The sequence below is a fragment of the Urocitellus parryii genome, chromosome 8, assembly GCF_045843805.1.
Source record: "Urocitellus parryii isolate mUroPar1 chromosome 8, mUroPar1.hap1, whole genome shotgun sequence".
In the NCBI taxonomy this organism is placed as follows: domain Eukaryota; kingdom Metazoa; phylum Chordata; class Mammalia; order Rodentia; family Sciuridae; genus Urocitellus; species Urocitellus parryii.
The window spans coordinates 30,699,350-30,716,755 of record NC_135538.1 but is presented as its reverse complement, the minus strand read 5'-3'; the positions used below and the strand labels follow the sequence as shown (position 1 = coordinate 30,716,755).

The 17,406-nt window shown below is 35.2% G+C and overlaps 1 protein-coding gene across 10 annotated transcripts in view; it reads left to right on the top strand.

Annotated features, from left to right (window-relative positions):
- The window catches only part of Eya4 (EYA transcriptional coactivator and phosphatase 4), a 269,696-nt gene that overhangs the window by 115,623 nt on the left and 136,667 nt on the right, over positions 1-17,406 (top strand). Inside the window, exon 1 of one of the 10 annotated variants that reach the window (XM_026380643.2) lies at positions 9,723-9,756. The exons of the other annotated variants lie outside the window; for them this stretch is intronic. The gene's annotated coding sequence lies outside the window, so the exon portion shown is untranslated. Of the gene's footprint in view, positions 1-9,722; positions 9,757-17,406 lie in introns of those variants that run through there. 10 annotated transcript variants of the gene reach the window in all.

The window sequence follows — 17,406 nt, the reverse complement described above, 5'->3', positions numbered from 1 at the left end:
TAGTCAGAAAGGAAGGATGTAGTATTAACCTAATACTCACAAGAAAGTGTTTACTTTATGGAATGGGGCAGAAATATGAAGAAAAGAAGAAAAAGGTTTCTTCTATATTAAAGCAAAAACAAATGTTTCTATTTCATTTAGACATTATTTCCAAGTATAGGCACAGTGTCTTGTGAATCTGTGCAGTTAATACGAGATAGGATTATTTAACAGAATGGCTTTACAAAGGTCAATCATAAGACTTCTTTGACTTTATTATTTAAGGTCAGCCATAGAAACACAATAAGCACCATTTTCCTCATCTGTTATAATGAGAATTATAAATTCGTGTTCTTTTCAGGGAGATATGTTACCATGAAGGGTGGTAGGAGAAACAGAAAGACTTTGAGTACCTACTTATATGTGAGAAATGTGGTATATGACTTTTTGGATATCTTATTTAATAACTATAATCAAACCAATAAGAATTGTTTTCATCTGGGGGTGGCTGGGAAATGAGTGTTAGTTTACATAACAATCTGTTTTTGAGCAGTTCTGATTACCTAGTCTCTGTGAGCCACAATGGTAAACAGTGATGCCATGGAAAGTGGCATTTCAACTGACATCCTGAGGATGAGGAGGACTGGGCATATTTCTCTCCAATAAACATACTTCCAGATTTTCCTCAGAAAGTCTTCCATATCTCAAATCAGGAACTGGAACTTCATTCTTAATTTTCCATTTCTTTTATCCTATGTACCCATAGCTATTAAGATCCTGAAATGGGAGAGACATTGGAATATTCCAGGAATAGAGAAAAGAACATTCTTTCTTGTGTGCTTTAAAAGTTAGAATTGCATTATAAGTGTTTAGGGAAACCTCGGAAGTGTTCAAGACAATTCCTTATGCATCCTTCCAAATTCTGCACATCTTATGAGTATTTTTATGGACTGCCATTGTACAAGGTTGTCTTTTCAGGGATGTTTGTACACAACCTTGGGAGAAAGTGATAGTTCCTTCCTTTGTCGCAAATAAAGGCCCGTATGAAATATTTGAATTTCCTAAGTGCAGGGTTGTCTTACTGTCATGGAATGCGTTACATGTATAGATGTCATGTCAGCCTGTGGAAATTGAACTTGTAAAACTGTATCAAGAAAATGCTCTTATCCTTGCTTCCACTATTGCTGAATAGTAAAGTTTCTGACCCAGAAGTCTTGTATATTCTGCCAGTATCCATGAAACTGTGGCAGGCTGACTTGATAGTTTGTGAATAGGGTAAAACCTTAGACCCTTCACAGTTCTTGGCACTTTTGGGGATAAGAATAAAATGCCAATAGTGGCATGACTTTTGGGAAGAGAAAGGATGAGAACCTCACAGGCCAAATAAGCAGGTTTGAAGAAAATCCATGGGCGTCATTAATGAACATGTTGACCAGATTGCTTGGTCAATTTTGGAACAAATGGCCTTCCATTTTATTGTGATAATGAGGAAGAGTTGGAGAAATGATTGTAATTTTGGTACCTGGAAGTAGGCTTGAGTTGAGCTGTTTGAAAGGTCCCCTGGTTGTTGCTAGGCTTATTCCAGGTATGGTGATTTCACAATCTGATAGGTATCTTTGGATGCACCCATTGTGAAAAGCAGTCCAGGGATTGGTCCCGGATTAGAGAAAGGTTCTGACCATCTCCAAACAACAGTTACAATTTCATCTTGTCACACCCTGAGTCTAAAAGGAAGGAAATTTGCAACCTCTGTGTGTAGAAACCAAGTAAATGACTATAACTATAAATGACTGATTCCCTTAGAAGACGAGGGTAGCAAGTGTATCTTTCTTGTTAAAGATATATTCACCCTTAAGGTTCTGGCAAGAGTTGGACCATTTTATGGCTCAAGCCCTCCTGGCAGTCTGTCAGGTCAACCTTAGATTCTTTGGGAGACAAGAGTAAAACCTCTTAGTTTTTGCAGTGCATCTGGGCTACTTTAGGGGTTTTTGTCCCTCTTGGCAAAATTTCCCTGAAACAGAAAAACTCCCATGGGAAACAGAAATGAAGTATTGTTTAGTTTTTGAGCTCTTACCGCCATTAGAATGCTGATAAGTATAATTTATTGGGAAATGAGAAATTGATCCAAAGAAATCTAGATAAATTCCTGAGTCACCTTCTTGCCTTGTGAAACTCCCGTAGCTTCTATGTTCAAACAGGAGTAGAACTTGAAAGATGTTGTCATAATCATGGAGCAGAAACTGCCCTCAATTAAATCAGACTCTTTAAAAAGAATTGCTGCTGGGCAAGTCAAGCCGGAGTCAACCAAACGGAGCAAACGCTGTAACCACAGCCAGAAAGTGGTTATGGCTGCTAAGTATAGGGGTTTCCCAAACTGAAATAGATGGTGTTAGCAATGGTGATCTTGCTGCCAAATGCAGAGCATTGCATGGATTGAAAATGTTAGAAGTTCATTTGATTGAGCCCTGAGCCAACTGCCAATCAAAACTGAAAGTACATGAACGTTGTTTACTAACACAGAGCTATTCTGTCCTTCTGTGCCCCTTGTTCCTTTCTTCCTGATCTATCCCAGCCTCAGCTTCTTTAAGGAAATGAGTAATTGGAGGCTGATTTCTACCTGTCTCAAGGGAGAACCAAAAGTTTATATATCCATCTGAGTGTGCTGGTATTATGTCTATGATACAAGGTGTCCTCCCAAAGCTCCTATTAATACAGGAATATTTAGGGATAAAATGATTGCATTGTGAGAGCTGAAATCAAATCAGTTTGGATGGGTTGATTCTGTGGTTAACTGTAGGCAGATGGGGTGTAGCTGAAGAAGGTGGGTCACAGAGGGCTTACCCTGGAAGGGTGCATCTTCCCTGTAACTACCCCCTCCTTCTCCGTGTCTCTGCCCTCTGACCCCTCCATGAGCTGAGCAGCTTTCTTCCACTGAGCCCTTCCCCCATGATGTACTCTCTCACCCTGAGCCCAGAGCAATGGAGTCAACCATGTGGACTGAGATCTCTGAAACCATGAGCTTCAAATAAACTTTTCCTACTCTTAAGTTGTTCTTGTCAAGTATTTTGGTCACAGTACCACACTGGGAAACTCTGGAGAAGGAAAGAGCTTAAACTTTCATGTCTCTTTAAGATCTAAGTACTTAATTCACCATCTTGCCCTGCAGATGGAGAAAGGAGACACCTGAATTCAACTAATGTGGCTTAAATGGGGCTTGCAGTGGGAGAAGGCAACTAGAAGACCGTGTGAGTGAGGCCCACTGGACCAGTTCAGTGCATTGTTATTTCCACTGTTGATTTTTACATAATTATACTGTGAATGCTTATTATGTCCCAAAGGAGTCTACTGATTAGAAGAGCCGCTTATAGAAAAGTTAGTAACATTCAGGTCCCACAATCTTAAGGACCTCTCTGAAACTTCAGGTACCTATTAACTGATGATTTTTCTGATTAGATCCTCTGGCAAAAGGAGGAGGCCTCCACCTGGAGACTTCCCTTGGGGTTCTGGGCTTGTCTGATCCTCTTTCAGATAGAACTGAATGCAGGCCCATGGAAGTTGTGTAATTCTTCAGCCTGTGTTCCCATTTTGTGGTGAGTCAATTTATATTTAACAGCAAGCACGTTGGCAATGCACAGACTTCAGTTGTCAAATGGAAATGGTGTGTTCAGAAATGCAGCCAGCCTGGCACCAGTGACACAGCTTCATATGAACAAGTGGTAGCTCTTACCGTGCACTCTGCTGTCTGGTTCACAGAGGCTCCCCTAAATGCCTGGATCTGATTCACTTATGGACTGACTAACCTGAAACCTGATAGTATCCACTGGGCTGCTGTTGCTGTTCAGCCTCTCCATTTGCTATTCTGAACTAAAGATGGACATTGTCTTTGTGCTCACATGCCCAACAGTCACAGGCTGAGTACAAAATAAAACACTCTGTGTTTGTGATGTAGGGGTGGCTGGCATGCAGATTTGTGACCCTGCCAACAGCAGACTAGTTTTTCTTGGTGAAGGAAGACCTAGCATACATGCAAGAGGCTACTCCTGCCCATTCTTGATGTATCAGTGGCACTAAACCCATCTTGGAACTGTCACTGGTGACTTACTTTTGTTGGCACATTTTCAGATTAAGGTTTTACTGGTTCATTTCAATTAGCCAAGTCCAACCATATCATTGTGGCCCTTGAAACAAACTTATGTAAGTCTCACAATTTGGTACTCTTTATCACAGAAGCCAGGCCTGAGAGTCATGGTACTTAAGGACCCTTCTGTGGTTCTTATTATGCATGGGCATTTCATATTGTTGAGTGTTGGAATGACCTTCTTATAATCAACTCAAAAAGATTTAAAACAACCTCCCAGACCATCTCCTAGTCTACATACAGTAGTAACATAGTTTGGTCACTGAATCTAGCAGCCCTAGTTTGGAATCATTCTCCTTTTGATTGCTAAGGAATGAGACACTATGTAGAACAATTTTAAAATTTTGGGATATCATCCTAACTCCTCAGAGACATGAGATTTTTATTTCCAGAATGACTATCCCAGGCCACCTGTCTGGTATACCTTCCTGATGGCAGGTAGGTTGAAGGGGAATAGGACCTTAAAATTTATTCTGGTTCAGCCACTTGTATATTCTTGTTGGATTTTATTTCCTTCAACCATAAGGATATTGATAACTTGGTTGAGCAAATTGCTCACCAAATGATGTTATACCCTGGATCTTCAGGTCTTCTTCTAGCATCCATGAAATTGAGGCCAGCTAAACTGTTAGCTTGCAAGTATGGTGAAATCTCAGGTCTTTCACAATTCCTGACACCTGTTGTGATAGTTCTGGCTGCTTAGTGGAGAATAGATTGAAGAGCAAATGCTAGAAATGGGGTGTGTACCAGTTGTAGCACAGGATTTTAATTTGTGGAGATGACTGAGTGATGACATGGAGAGACTATTGTCATCAAAAGAAGATATTACTTACATTTCCTAAAGAGAAAGGGGCATGCCACATCATGAAGGGCTACCTGGGAAAACATGAGGTTTGGTCAGAAGGCAAAAGGAAGAGGGGAAAGCAGGAATCAAAGCCTTTATTAGGATTTATGTAAAAGTGTACGACAGGGCAGGGAAATGGTTTAGGATCGGCTAGTTTGAATAATTTCAGCAGGCCGGGGATATTAGTTGGGTAATTTAGGGAAGGAGTGGTATTGACCTCCTGTAAAGGCGATTGATAAAGGAGATGGTTGAGGTTGTAGTGCCTGGATTTGCAAGTTTGCATGGGAAAAGTTCACTCCCCTTTCCTATCTTTAAGAATTGGCCAGTCCTGTTAGGGCTGTCTCTCCCTAGTCAGGGAGACACCACAAATGCCAGAATATCAGAATAAGAAATATAGCTCATACAGTTCATTTTGTGATAAATGGATGCCAAACAGATAAATATAGAATTTAAGGAAATGCATTTAAAACAGGAAGATTTCTTAGAGGGCTACTGTAGTAATTTAAATAGAAGGTGATGATGGTTTTGACTAAATGGTTGACTGGGGAGATGGAGAGAATGAGCAATTCTGAGACATGATTTGAAGTGTACACCAATTAAATTAGATGAATTTAGATATAGAGTTTGGGGAAAGAGACTAACTCTGGTTTCTGGCTTTATTTATATGGAAACTATTGCACAGTACAAATAGGATTTGTGGAGATGTAATAGAGACCGGCACTGGACATGATAAGATTTGGCGTGGCTGTGAGACATGTATAAATTAGAATAATTTATAGATTGGGCTGGGGTTGTGGTTCAGTGGTAGTGCGCTTGCCTAGCATGTGTGAGGCACTGGGTTCGATTCTCAGCACCAAATACAAATACATAAAATAAAGGTCCATCAACAACTTAAAAAAATATTTTTTTTTAAAAAAGAATAACTTATAGATAACTTAGAATATGAGAATCTAAAATTCAGATGATGGGTCTCTAGTGGTCATGAAAATATAGAATCTACAGTAGTAGAGAGTATTGGAGACCAGATGGAAGTATGAATTTGAATGAGTTGGGGCCAATCATACATTTGCTAAAAGCTTCACTTCTACCTGACTTGCCTCACTCTTTGAATTATCCACTTGGCCCCTGAAGGTACTTGAGTTTGTCAATCTTAATGGAAAAAGAAGAAAGACTATTACATAAATGGCAAATATAATTATTGTTTTGATACTGTATGATATTTGTTGTGCAGTGACATAGATGTGATTTACTAAGGCTTATTTTTAAAAAGGCTCTTAGGTTATGGATTTTATATTTTCTTGTAGATATCACATCAGTTACCTGTCTACAGAAGCTGGTACAATCTGTGGTTCTGTTTAGTTTTGATTACACATGGTCTTTTTCAAACCAGCAATTTGGGAGCTTATTTTACAGGTAGAAAATATAAATTATTTTACTTTCTCCGTCCTGTGGCTTTTCATTTGTTGTTAATACAATATGACTATATGTTTGGTTTTCTCTTTGTTCTCCTATATTGGCTCATTTTATCTTTTAATTTCAAATATCTTTCTTTGGAATTGTTCAGAAAAGTGTCTTATACTAAATAAGCCAATAATGAAAAGTAGCAAGAAATGCTATAAAAGAAACTGGAGGTATTTTAGAATTGTGAAGAGGAAGGGTGATTGATGGATTACTATATAATGTACAAAAGAGGGTCCAGTAGAGAGGGGAAAGCATGAAGAGCAAGGAGTACAGAGGTGTCTACCTCATGCTGAGAGTAATGGAGAATGAATAGCAAGGTGAGTGTAAAGGATGCACCCCATGAAACTGCAATAAATTGTTTATTTTCTTGAATAATAAAAAAAACTGTAGCAAAATGACTAACAAATGACAGATATCATGACTGATTCAACTAAATATCATTTTGCATATTACTTGGAAATATATTCGTGCATTCAGCAAATGCCAATGTAGACTGACAATGTGCACGTCACTGAACATATCATCTGTCAGCAGTTCGTAGTAGCTTAACTTTTATCAGAATGTGGGGCAAGGTCTCGCCCTCATTGAGTGTGCTTAAATCATTGACAGCTGGAATAGGAAGAACTCTGGAATTTTCGGAGGTCAGGGTACCATTTTCAGTGTTTTAAAATGTAAGAGAAACCAATAATAAAGCTTTACTGCCTTTTAAAAACATCTAGTTCCTTTGATTTGGCTATTTTAATAACTCATTTGAATCATAGTATGTCCCAATAACTATCCACATTAAGTGAAAGCTATATGCCTAATTTTAAATATGGAGTAATAAAAACAAATTATTGTTAACCGAAATACCCTCGCTGGATAGAGGTTTCTAAAATATGTGGTTCGTATATAACAAATACTATACCACTCACACTTTGAAAAGAAAATTTTTGTTTCATGGGTGGGAAAACACATTTAGAAAGAATGGTTTATATATCTGTTTCAGGTCACTTACCTAGTTGGTGGTAGTATGCTAACACCGAAGGAGATTGCAGTAATCTCTGTGCATAAAATGTTAATTAAAATCATCTGTATTATTTTCCTACTTAGTTCTTAAAATGCAAAGGGAAGGCATACCATTTACTTTTATGCTTCTAAGAATTCTTTGATGACTTACTATAAACTGAGATAAAGATTATATTTTTCATCAAAAATTTGTAGTTATTCATACTCTTTAAGAACTGAAACTGTAAAGGACTTGGTTTTCATGTTTATATTTACAGAGTTCTCTTTGCATTTTGCTTGTCGTCCTTACTCTCTTCCTCCTCCCTGAGACTGGGAAAGAAAATTACAACCCAGCCAGCCCTCCCTCTTTAATGCATGAAGAAACTTATTTTATCCTCCTCAGAGTTCCAGGCACGGTTGACTGGGTCTCTATTGTACCTGAAACAGACATATACTTTTTGCTTCAGTGAGTGCTTCTTGAGCTCATAAGCATTGAGAAAATATCGGATGATTTATAATCCCTTAAGAATGTAGACATTTCAAAAGCATATTCAGTTGAACTTAAAAACAATCTAATTAAACCACAATACCCAAGTAGTGCTAACTCCTTGAGAAGGTTTGGCTACAAAGATCGTTTTTAGTGATCTTAACCATACTAGGAGCACCTGTTCAAATGGGTCCTCTAGCACTCCAACATAATCCACGACGTTTATGAATTTTAAATGCAGTCAGTCAGCTCTCTGTCATTTAACTATGACTAGCCACTATGGGGTGGCATCCAAACCTAGACCCAACTTGTGTTGCAAGTAGAAGGCACATACTCTCCTGGTTTTGCAGCAGCAGCAACAGCAGCAGCAGCAGCCTCTGATACTAATGGAGAGATAGCGCCGGCTTCAGTTCCTGACGCCACTGGGGGTCTCTGTCCTGCTATCCAAAAACCAAAACAGAGAAATGACTTTTTACACAGATCCTTCTTTGAAAACAAGAACCATTTCAAGAAATACTTGTGCTAGAAATTCTCCAGATGAAGTATTACCTCCTTGCCTGTAGGTCACTGTATCGTTTTGAGCCAAGATGTAAAGACCAAGAAAAATGAAGGAAAAAGAAATCATCTCAATTGCACAAACATATTGGAGGCAAAAATTCCTTTAATGCCTGAAAATTCTACACTGAAATTTATGAAGAATTTATGGAATGGGGTTAATCTTTATTTTGAATTCTGCAAGGCATATTTGTAATGAGATAAGAAGTGAAACTTACATGATAGTTTTCTATAAAGAAGATGGTATTTCACATGAACTATAGAAAAAAATAACATAAATACCAGACAATTGACTTACTTGCACTATCTTTATTTATTTCTTAAGGTTAGCTACTCATTTTTTTATTATGATGTAACATGTCCCTTCTCTTCTTAAAACATAAAATGGCTATATTTTAGAAAACATGTTCCATAAAATGGCAACCTCTTTGTGAACATTTCTAATTCATCCCTTCCTCTATCTCAAATGAAAAATCCAGTTTAAAATGAATTTTAAAAGAATGCCTAAAATGATCATTCCATTTTGTTGTTGTACACGTGCTTAAGGGGACAAGAAAGTTTTGGAGTTTATTGGAGAGAAGTAATAATGAAAGTGAAATTTTACATGCTTTGTCACCTTTCCAGAAAGCCAAAACCAAATAAGAATGCTTTTTAAAAGAATAAAATTTCGGTTGAGAACATTCAAATGAGTATCATCCCAATATTAACTTGCCACAAAGAAATGCAGAGTAATTGCTTCTACAGAAATACTTTGCTTTAAAAGAAATTCAAAGTGCAATCTGCTTTTTTGCAAATAGAATGCAGGGATTTAATTCTTTGAGGCGTTACTCAATGGACTGTGAATGTGTCCCGTGACAGTAGGTCGACAGAGCCTAGTAATCAGAGTGGCTTCACTGAAAGCACTTCAGAATAAATGCTATACCTATGTTAGATCCCACTGAAAGACAGGAGCTGTTGATGAGGGTGACCCTGGGAAGCAAGTCATCTAACTATAAACAGAAGCCCGTGGAAAGCCATTGGTTGGAGCCAACAGTGTTTACTGTCCAGGTCTCCTCCTAGTTAACCTACGTAACTGCACTGCTGGGGGAGCCCGAAGGTTCCTGCCAGAGCAAGGTGTTTTTAAGGCTACCTGAATGTTGATTACAGACTATAACCCTCTCAGAACATTCTGTAAGCCTCCAACCAGGTTTCAGTCCACTGGCACTACAGACTAGAATTTATTGACTGTTGAACTTCACACACACTCACACAAAAAACTCACTTCTAAATACAACTGGAATTCATTTCAGGTGTTTGGAATTTGAGGTAAGTTTTATTTAGCTTTTGATTGAAGCATCATCATTTTTATTATGTTATGTGGACAGTCATATATTTAAGTTTAGGCAGTCATATCTTAGAGGAAAATGTTTTTCTACTTAAAATGAGTAGCTTGGAAATTTTTGTATTTATTATAAGGATGCTAGAAAAAATATGTTTGTAGAAATTGTACAAGAATGTCAATGAGAAAGAGTCTTTAATCTGTCCATGCTTATAGTTTGAAATACATTTTGTCTTTATTCATGCCATACAAAAACTAACCTACACATTCTATTAATGATGGGAGAAAGGCAGGTAATGTGATAATTGATAATTAATAAATGACATGCCACTATAAAGTGCTCATAGATAGCTTTAAGGAGCTTTCCTCTAATAGTTTCATGCTGCAAGATTTTAAAAACTAATATGAGTTATTTAAATTAAGGGCTTTTCCCCTCTGAGTCATGTGTTTTGAAGTTTTGTGCTGAGTTTGTGAATCTTTCATTAGATTTGAAATGTAGTCTTCTCAATCTTAAATGTTTCATCGATTTAAGAGGATTACTATTTCTTCCATTAATGGAATTCTATTGTTTTTTTCTAGAATCTAGTAGTAAGACAAAGTTTAATTTTAACTTATTCAAGAAGTCCTAATATTATAATTGGTTTTACCTTTATTTGGATCAGTACGTGAGCATATGCTTTGATTTAAAACACTGGTGTGGAAGCCCTTAGTGGGGGTACTTTGGTATGCTTTGAGTCTTTTGAGTTTCATAAAGAGTGTATGTAAACTGCTATTTTGCTGCCTATAAGGGACATGATCTGGGTTAACTATCACAGTAATAAAGTATTAAACATTGTTTCACTCAAGACAACTGAGGGAAGGTTTGCTGTGTTGGTTCAATTGTATTCCTATTGTGGGAGGGTGTGGGGGGGCACCATTCAGGAGAAAATATCCCCTAATTCTGCGTATCTGTGAAAACTGATTTACTGCCAGAGTTAGAGTATTTAGGGAATCCAAAGAAGAAAGGGAGGGTAAATCATCTCAGCCAATAAGTTTTTTTCCCCCCTTTGGTTTCCAGGATCTACTGAGCATCAGTGAGTTTATCCAGTCCCTCCTTCTTTTCTTAGTTGATATTTTTTAAAACACTGTGCAATTGAATGATGCTCAAAAATGTTGTTACACTATTGTGAAAAAAACTGATTAAAATGCAGCATGCTGCAAATACATTGCTTCTTACTTTATTGAGTCAGATTTTGCACTGCCTGTTTTGGTTTTGGCTTATCTTCTAACCCAAAGTTTGCTAAGCTGCTAAAATATTACTAATCAAAAAAAAAAAAAAATGACCAAGAAAGGCAAATACCCTAACCACATAGTATTTTGAGCTATAACTTCTTGGGTGGAAGAAATAGGAGAGAGAGAGAAGTTTTTTATCCATACTTTGATTTTTGTCTTTCCTCCTCCGATTTCTTTATAAATAGCTGTTAGAATATTCAAAGTTACACGGTTGATTTTTTGAGCTCTGAGCCACCTCGCAGAGAGGAAGTTGGCTGTGTGTGTGTGTGTGTGTGTGTGTGTGTGTGTATGTGTAAGTGCAGCCACATATTTTACTTTAGGGAAGTGGTGCTAGACAGTTTAAAAGGTAAGACAGCTATTGAAGAGATGTAAAAGCCAGATGACTTCATAAGTGAGCATTGAGAAAACCAGGATAACTTGTCCTGAGACCCAGTTCTCAGAAAGCCTTTTTAATTGAGGTCAAAGAGGAAAGAATCGTAAGTCCACCTCAATTATTTATTAGGTTTACCTAGAATGAGACCTTCACTACAGATAGACCTAATCTAGAATTCCTTTACTTTTTAACCCCGGAGTTTTCCTACTGTGCTATTCCCATTTTATATTTAGAATGCAGAGTGTCCTTACTTCTTCAGTGTATATACATATTGTGAAGCTGACAGACTAAATTTTACTTCCACCTGAGCTTTTTCATTTAAGGATTCTTGTAATGAACTACTACTGGATTTTGTTTTCTTGAAGCCACATGGTTAATGGGGCTGTTTCCTCTGGCCACGTAGTGGTATGTGTGAAATATGTGTCACATGGACCTTTTTCTCTTAAACCCTGGGCTTGCACGTAATTCAAATTGTTACTTTAATTTGATAGAAAATCTACTCAAACAGAAACACATAATTTGTGTTGTTTAGTGCATAAATTACCTATGGTCTGTGTTTTATTAACTCTGCCAATGAAAAATTTCATTTTAGGATTAAGGCCTGAGGAAAGGTGATTTATAAGCATTCCATAACAAAGGTTATTACAAGATAGATTTAATGTAAAACCACTTTACAGTATATTTTAAAACTGAAAAGTATTGCTTTAATATTGTGAAAAATATCATACTAAAATACAACATGCCACATTTTTTCTTATTGTATGAGATTTAATTTTAAAAATAAAGAACCCAAAGGTTAACATCTCAGAAATATTTCCTTTTAAAAACTATTATTTTAGTAGAAGATCAACAATTTAAAATTTACCATAATGGAAAATTAAATATACAAATGTATACTTTAGTATACATTTGTATACTTAATGCACTGTGCCCCAAATATCTATATTTTATATAAATTAATTTACAAATTATAGATATATGCTATTTCATTTAAAATTGCCTTTAATTTTTTCATTTGCACTATATTAAATTGTTTCGAATGTTAAAGAATTTCTCCATTTTCCTTAAGGGTTATGACAATTCTGTTAGGTAAGAACATTAGAAGAGTTTTTCTATAGTCTGAAAATCTTTTTTAATCCTCACATGCACACATTGAGCACACACAAACCCAATAGGGACTTTAACAGAAACTTTTGCATGTGAATTTAACAATTTTGTATTGATAAACCGGACTTACTCTGTAGTCAACTGTTGTTCTGATTGGAAAGGCTAGGTATCGGTTATACTAATAGGGAAATGATGTTAGGTTCACTAGAGCATGTTACACAATGATTGATATTTATGCTTTAAAACATATGATATCTCATCTGTGCCTGTGGCCAAATTCTTTTGAAGTTTAACGACTAAGATGAGCTGAATTTGTTAAGTGGTGGAGGGCTGAGTTGTCTGGGGTCCTGTTGTGCTTGGCAGGTCATGATAAATGGGGTAGTTTTTCTTAACCTTGTGGCCAAAACATTCCAATATCTTAAAAAGGAAAAAGAAAGAAGAAAAAAAGTATGTAGAAGACATTGCCGAAAACATTAACAAGTTTTCTCTATTTAGGGAATGAGGGCAAATTCTTAAAGTTATTTTTAAACCATTATTTCTGAGAATTTATAAATCTAGACTTTCATGGAGCAAAACTTAGAGGTATAGATGTGGATGCAAAACTCATGAAATTATTCTTCCCTGCTTCAATGTAAAGATGCACAGTAGAGTTAGCAATTTTAACTTAATTTGCAATGGATTCTATTGAATTAATATATGCTCGTTAAGTTACAGTCCTCAGTTTTTAGAATAGAATATTTCATTTTACTTTCTTGTTGAAATACATGGGAAAAAATTCAACTGCCTTCTTTATGACAAATTGAATTACCAAAAAAAAAAAAAAAAAAAAAATCCTAGCAAATTAAAGGAGACCAAGTAAACCTAGTAAAATGTAAAGGAGACCAAAATAAAAGGAAACTATACCTGTAACTGTTTATAATGCTCATTTGTGAGAAAAACTTCTTTTAACACTTCTCTATGTGCATTACTAAGGCTGGAAAATCTAGTCTCATTTCCAAACTTAAATTGTAACAGGATACAATCAGGCATCTCATAGTTACTTTTGTGACATTTTGAATCCTGAGTTGCTTTGCCCTGTTGGGTGATAGTGAAAAAACATATCATTAGAAAGAGTTTGAAATATTCCTGAAATACTCTTACAGTATATGTTGGGCTTAGGGCAGATGACAAAGGACTATGGCATAATTAAGAAAAAATGCACTTTAAAATTTTACAGGTTAATGTGTTTGGCATTGGGCTTTGCTAATGTACTGTACATAAATAATTACACTTTCTTTTTCTGCATTATTGATATTAAGATGCTTTTAAATTATATTCAAACTTGCTATGAACTCTCAAATAATTTGAAAGCTCTTGAGACAGTTGGAGTTAATGAAGAGTTATAGATGATAGGATTTTTTTCCCACTTAAAACATAATTCCTCCCCAGTGTGTGATTTTGTCTAACCTCCCTCTCTCAAACTTGAATTCTGGAAGGCTCTGGACTGAAGGCCAGATATCAAGTAAGATCTCACCTATGACAGCCCAATACCACTAGGGTAAAGGAATTTCCAATCTATGTTATTTGTGGTGGGTTAATATTAACCTTGCTAATTTTTCATGTTTATGTTTATTTTGTCTACTGTTGCACTTAAAATAGAATATTCTATTTTATCTTTGATATATAGCAGTTAAAAGAGAGTTACAGGGACGAAGGCTATGGCTTAATTGTAGCGCACTTGCCTGGCATGAGTGAAGCACTGGTTCAATTCTCAGCACAACATGTAAATAAATAAAATAAAGGTCTATCAACAACTAAAAAATATTTTAAAAAGAGTTAAGTAACTGCTTCTCTGAATGGAATAGATACAGACTTCTGGTGCGTACTACAGTTCTCCCATTTTAAGATAAATAAATGGTGGTTTTGAAAGAGGTACTCAGAGGGCTGCAGAGAGAAGCTTGGGTAAAGAATGATAATAAAGAGATTAAAAGGGGTGGGCTGGGCTGGGGATATAGGTGAGTTGGTAGAGTGCTTGCCTAACATGTGCAAGGCTCTGGGTCCAATCCCTAGCACTACAAAAAAAAAGGGGGGGGGGGAGGTTGTGTAAAAAAATTTCCCTAACTCCATGAAAAGGATTTCAGAGAGGTGTGCACTTTATAACTGTATGGTTTTTGTTTATGAGGAAAAAGATACTTTATGAAATGATTTAATAATTAGATTTTACAGCCACTTGGAAAAATGGCATTTTGTTTTCCTTGAGAAGCTTCTCAAATTTGTATGGATATATTAAAACAGGTGCATTTTTAATAAAAATTCTTTGTGACAATGTGTTCTAAAGAGTTTTTACATTTTAAGTTTTTGAAAGACAAAGAAATGAATATAGTATTTATAAAATAATACGAAATAGGTCTGGTTAAGGTATGTTGGACATTTTAGTTTAGCTAGGAGACAGTGTGCGTATCTGAGTTTGCATCTGTGCAGGCCTAGACATACAGCAATTCTATGATGATCTTTTCAACATAAATTATATTTACTTGGACCTGCAAATGATTATATAAGTTCTCACATTAAATTATACATCTTATATTATGTTCTAGAGTGGTTTTAACTTGTAATATTGTATTTAGAGAATGATTTTTTTCTTTTAGTGCTATAAGTAAATAAATATTGAAATAATTTTTGACAGGAGCATATATTATAAAATTATATATCTTGTTTAATATTCTAACTCTTACTATTTGGATTCGATTTTTAATTAATTCATGTATGTACTTTTACATTTTAAAATAAGAAAAGTACTTATTTTAATTTGTATTTATTTAATGTAGCTCATCTGAGTCCAGGATGATCTGGGAAGTCCATCAAACTCTGGGTGTATTAATTGTTTTACAATATTTTTTTTTTAAAAATCCATGTTGTAAATGAGTCATTAAATGAGTTCTGTTAAATTAGACCGTAATTTAAACACCTAGAATAAAGTTGGAATAATTGTAATAAAATACTTTTAGATTTCATTATTTAATTTAAAATTCAAACATGGCATGACTTTTTCTAGTACTTCTTATTATTTGAAAATATAAAAAACATTTTCAATAAAACCATTGATATTTCAAGAAGTCTTATTTTACTGAAGTAATTAATGTTAGGTATCATTCATCTTTATCAAGCAATTGTCCAATGGTTTTATTTAACCCAGTCATAAAAATACATTTAACATAGTATGCAGTCATACAAGAAATTGTTGCACTACAGTATTTTTATAAATATCATTTATGCGGTCAGATTCACAGAGTATTCACATTTGAAATATGAATAAAGCTGATAAGTATAAATTGTTGCTGACAGTAATTTCTGTATCAGTTTCTGTATTTACACAGTTTGGCATGAAATAATCTACAATATAATTTGCATTTTAAAAAAGTGTAATTTATGTCTATTTATTTTTCCATGTTTTCCTTAAGCAATAATGCATATTCAAATCTAATTTACATTGTATTTCCTACATTGTTCAGAGAAAAAAATATTGCCTTACATATCACCCATAAAAATACATATAGTAAATTATTCATTACAATAGCAAACTTTCATTTCCCAAGTTTTCATCTTGGATTTACGGATGCAGACTTGGTCTCTTGTTATTACTGCATAGTATATAGTAAGACTTAATCATTTAGAGTTCATTTCAAAATGAAATGAAGTTTCAAAGAGGCCTTTGGAAAATCTTTTTCCGTGATTCCATGCTCTACATTTTTATGATTGTTCATGTTTCAGGAATTATAAACAGCAAGATTAAGTAGAAAATAATCGGATAATTGATTCCAGCTTTGCTTAGAAGATGGTGGATGGGATAGAAGAAATTCGTTCTTCTTTGTACATTTTTCATGAGTTAATTCTGTTTCTCCTCAAAAGATTGTGAGCTTCTCAAACACCCAGTGGTTGAAACATATATGAAAAAAATAAGGTTGATTGTTATACTTCAGTATAATTGTCATGATGTAAAACATTCTGAAAATTATGCTATGTTCTATATATATCTTCCAGATATTATGTTAAAAGTATTTACCATTCTTAATACCATATCTCCAATTCTCTATAACTTATTTTAAAATTATACTCTTTGTGTTACTCATGTAAATTAACAAAGAATTTGAAGGACAAATAGCATTAGGATATATGAAAAATGATCTTTAAAAATAATAGTCAACTAATGCAATATCTACCCATTTTTCAGCCTCATTTTCTTCTCAGCATCAGTACCTACTGCCATGTATTCTTTGTTTTCTTTGTTTACCAGCTTACACATTTACTGTACTTCTTCCTCTCTTTCTCTAGAATGCATGATCCAGGCAGGTAGGTTTTTGTTGGTCTAAGTCAAGCTGATCAACAGAAGTTTATGCAAGCCATACATGTATTTTAAATTTTCTAGTGATTACATGGGAAAAGTAGAGAAAAATAGGAGAATTTTGTCATTTAAACATAATTTCATCTAATTTGAAGAGATATTTTTTCCATAGGAAGACTAATTCAAAATATCATCTAATTTAAAGAAATATGTTTTTTTTTTTCATAGTAAGACTTTGAAATCCAGTGTGTCTTTTTACTCATATAGAGCATATCTCAGTTCAGACTAGCCAGGTTTCATAGCCACATGTAGTTAGTGGCTACTTATAATCTGTTGAACTGCTTGAGTCCAGTTCATCTCAAAGCCTAGACAGTGCCTCATTACCCAGGCATTCAGTAATGTCTTGCTGCATGGAATATCATGTGTTTTGGACAAAAACGAAACAAAATAACAAAAACAAAAACAAACAAAAAAATCAGAAGTTGCTTTTTAGATTATCCTTTCTTGGCAGTTGGTGGGGCAGGGTAGGGTGAATGCTAGAGTTAACTGGATAAATTTTTCAAA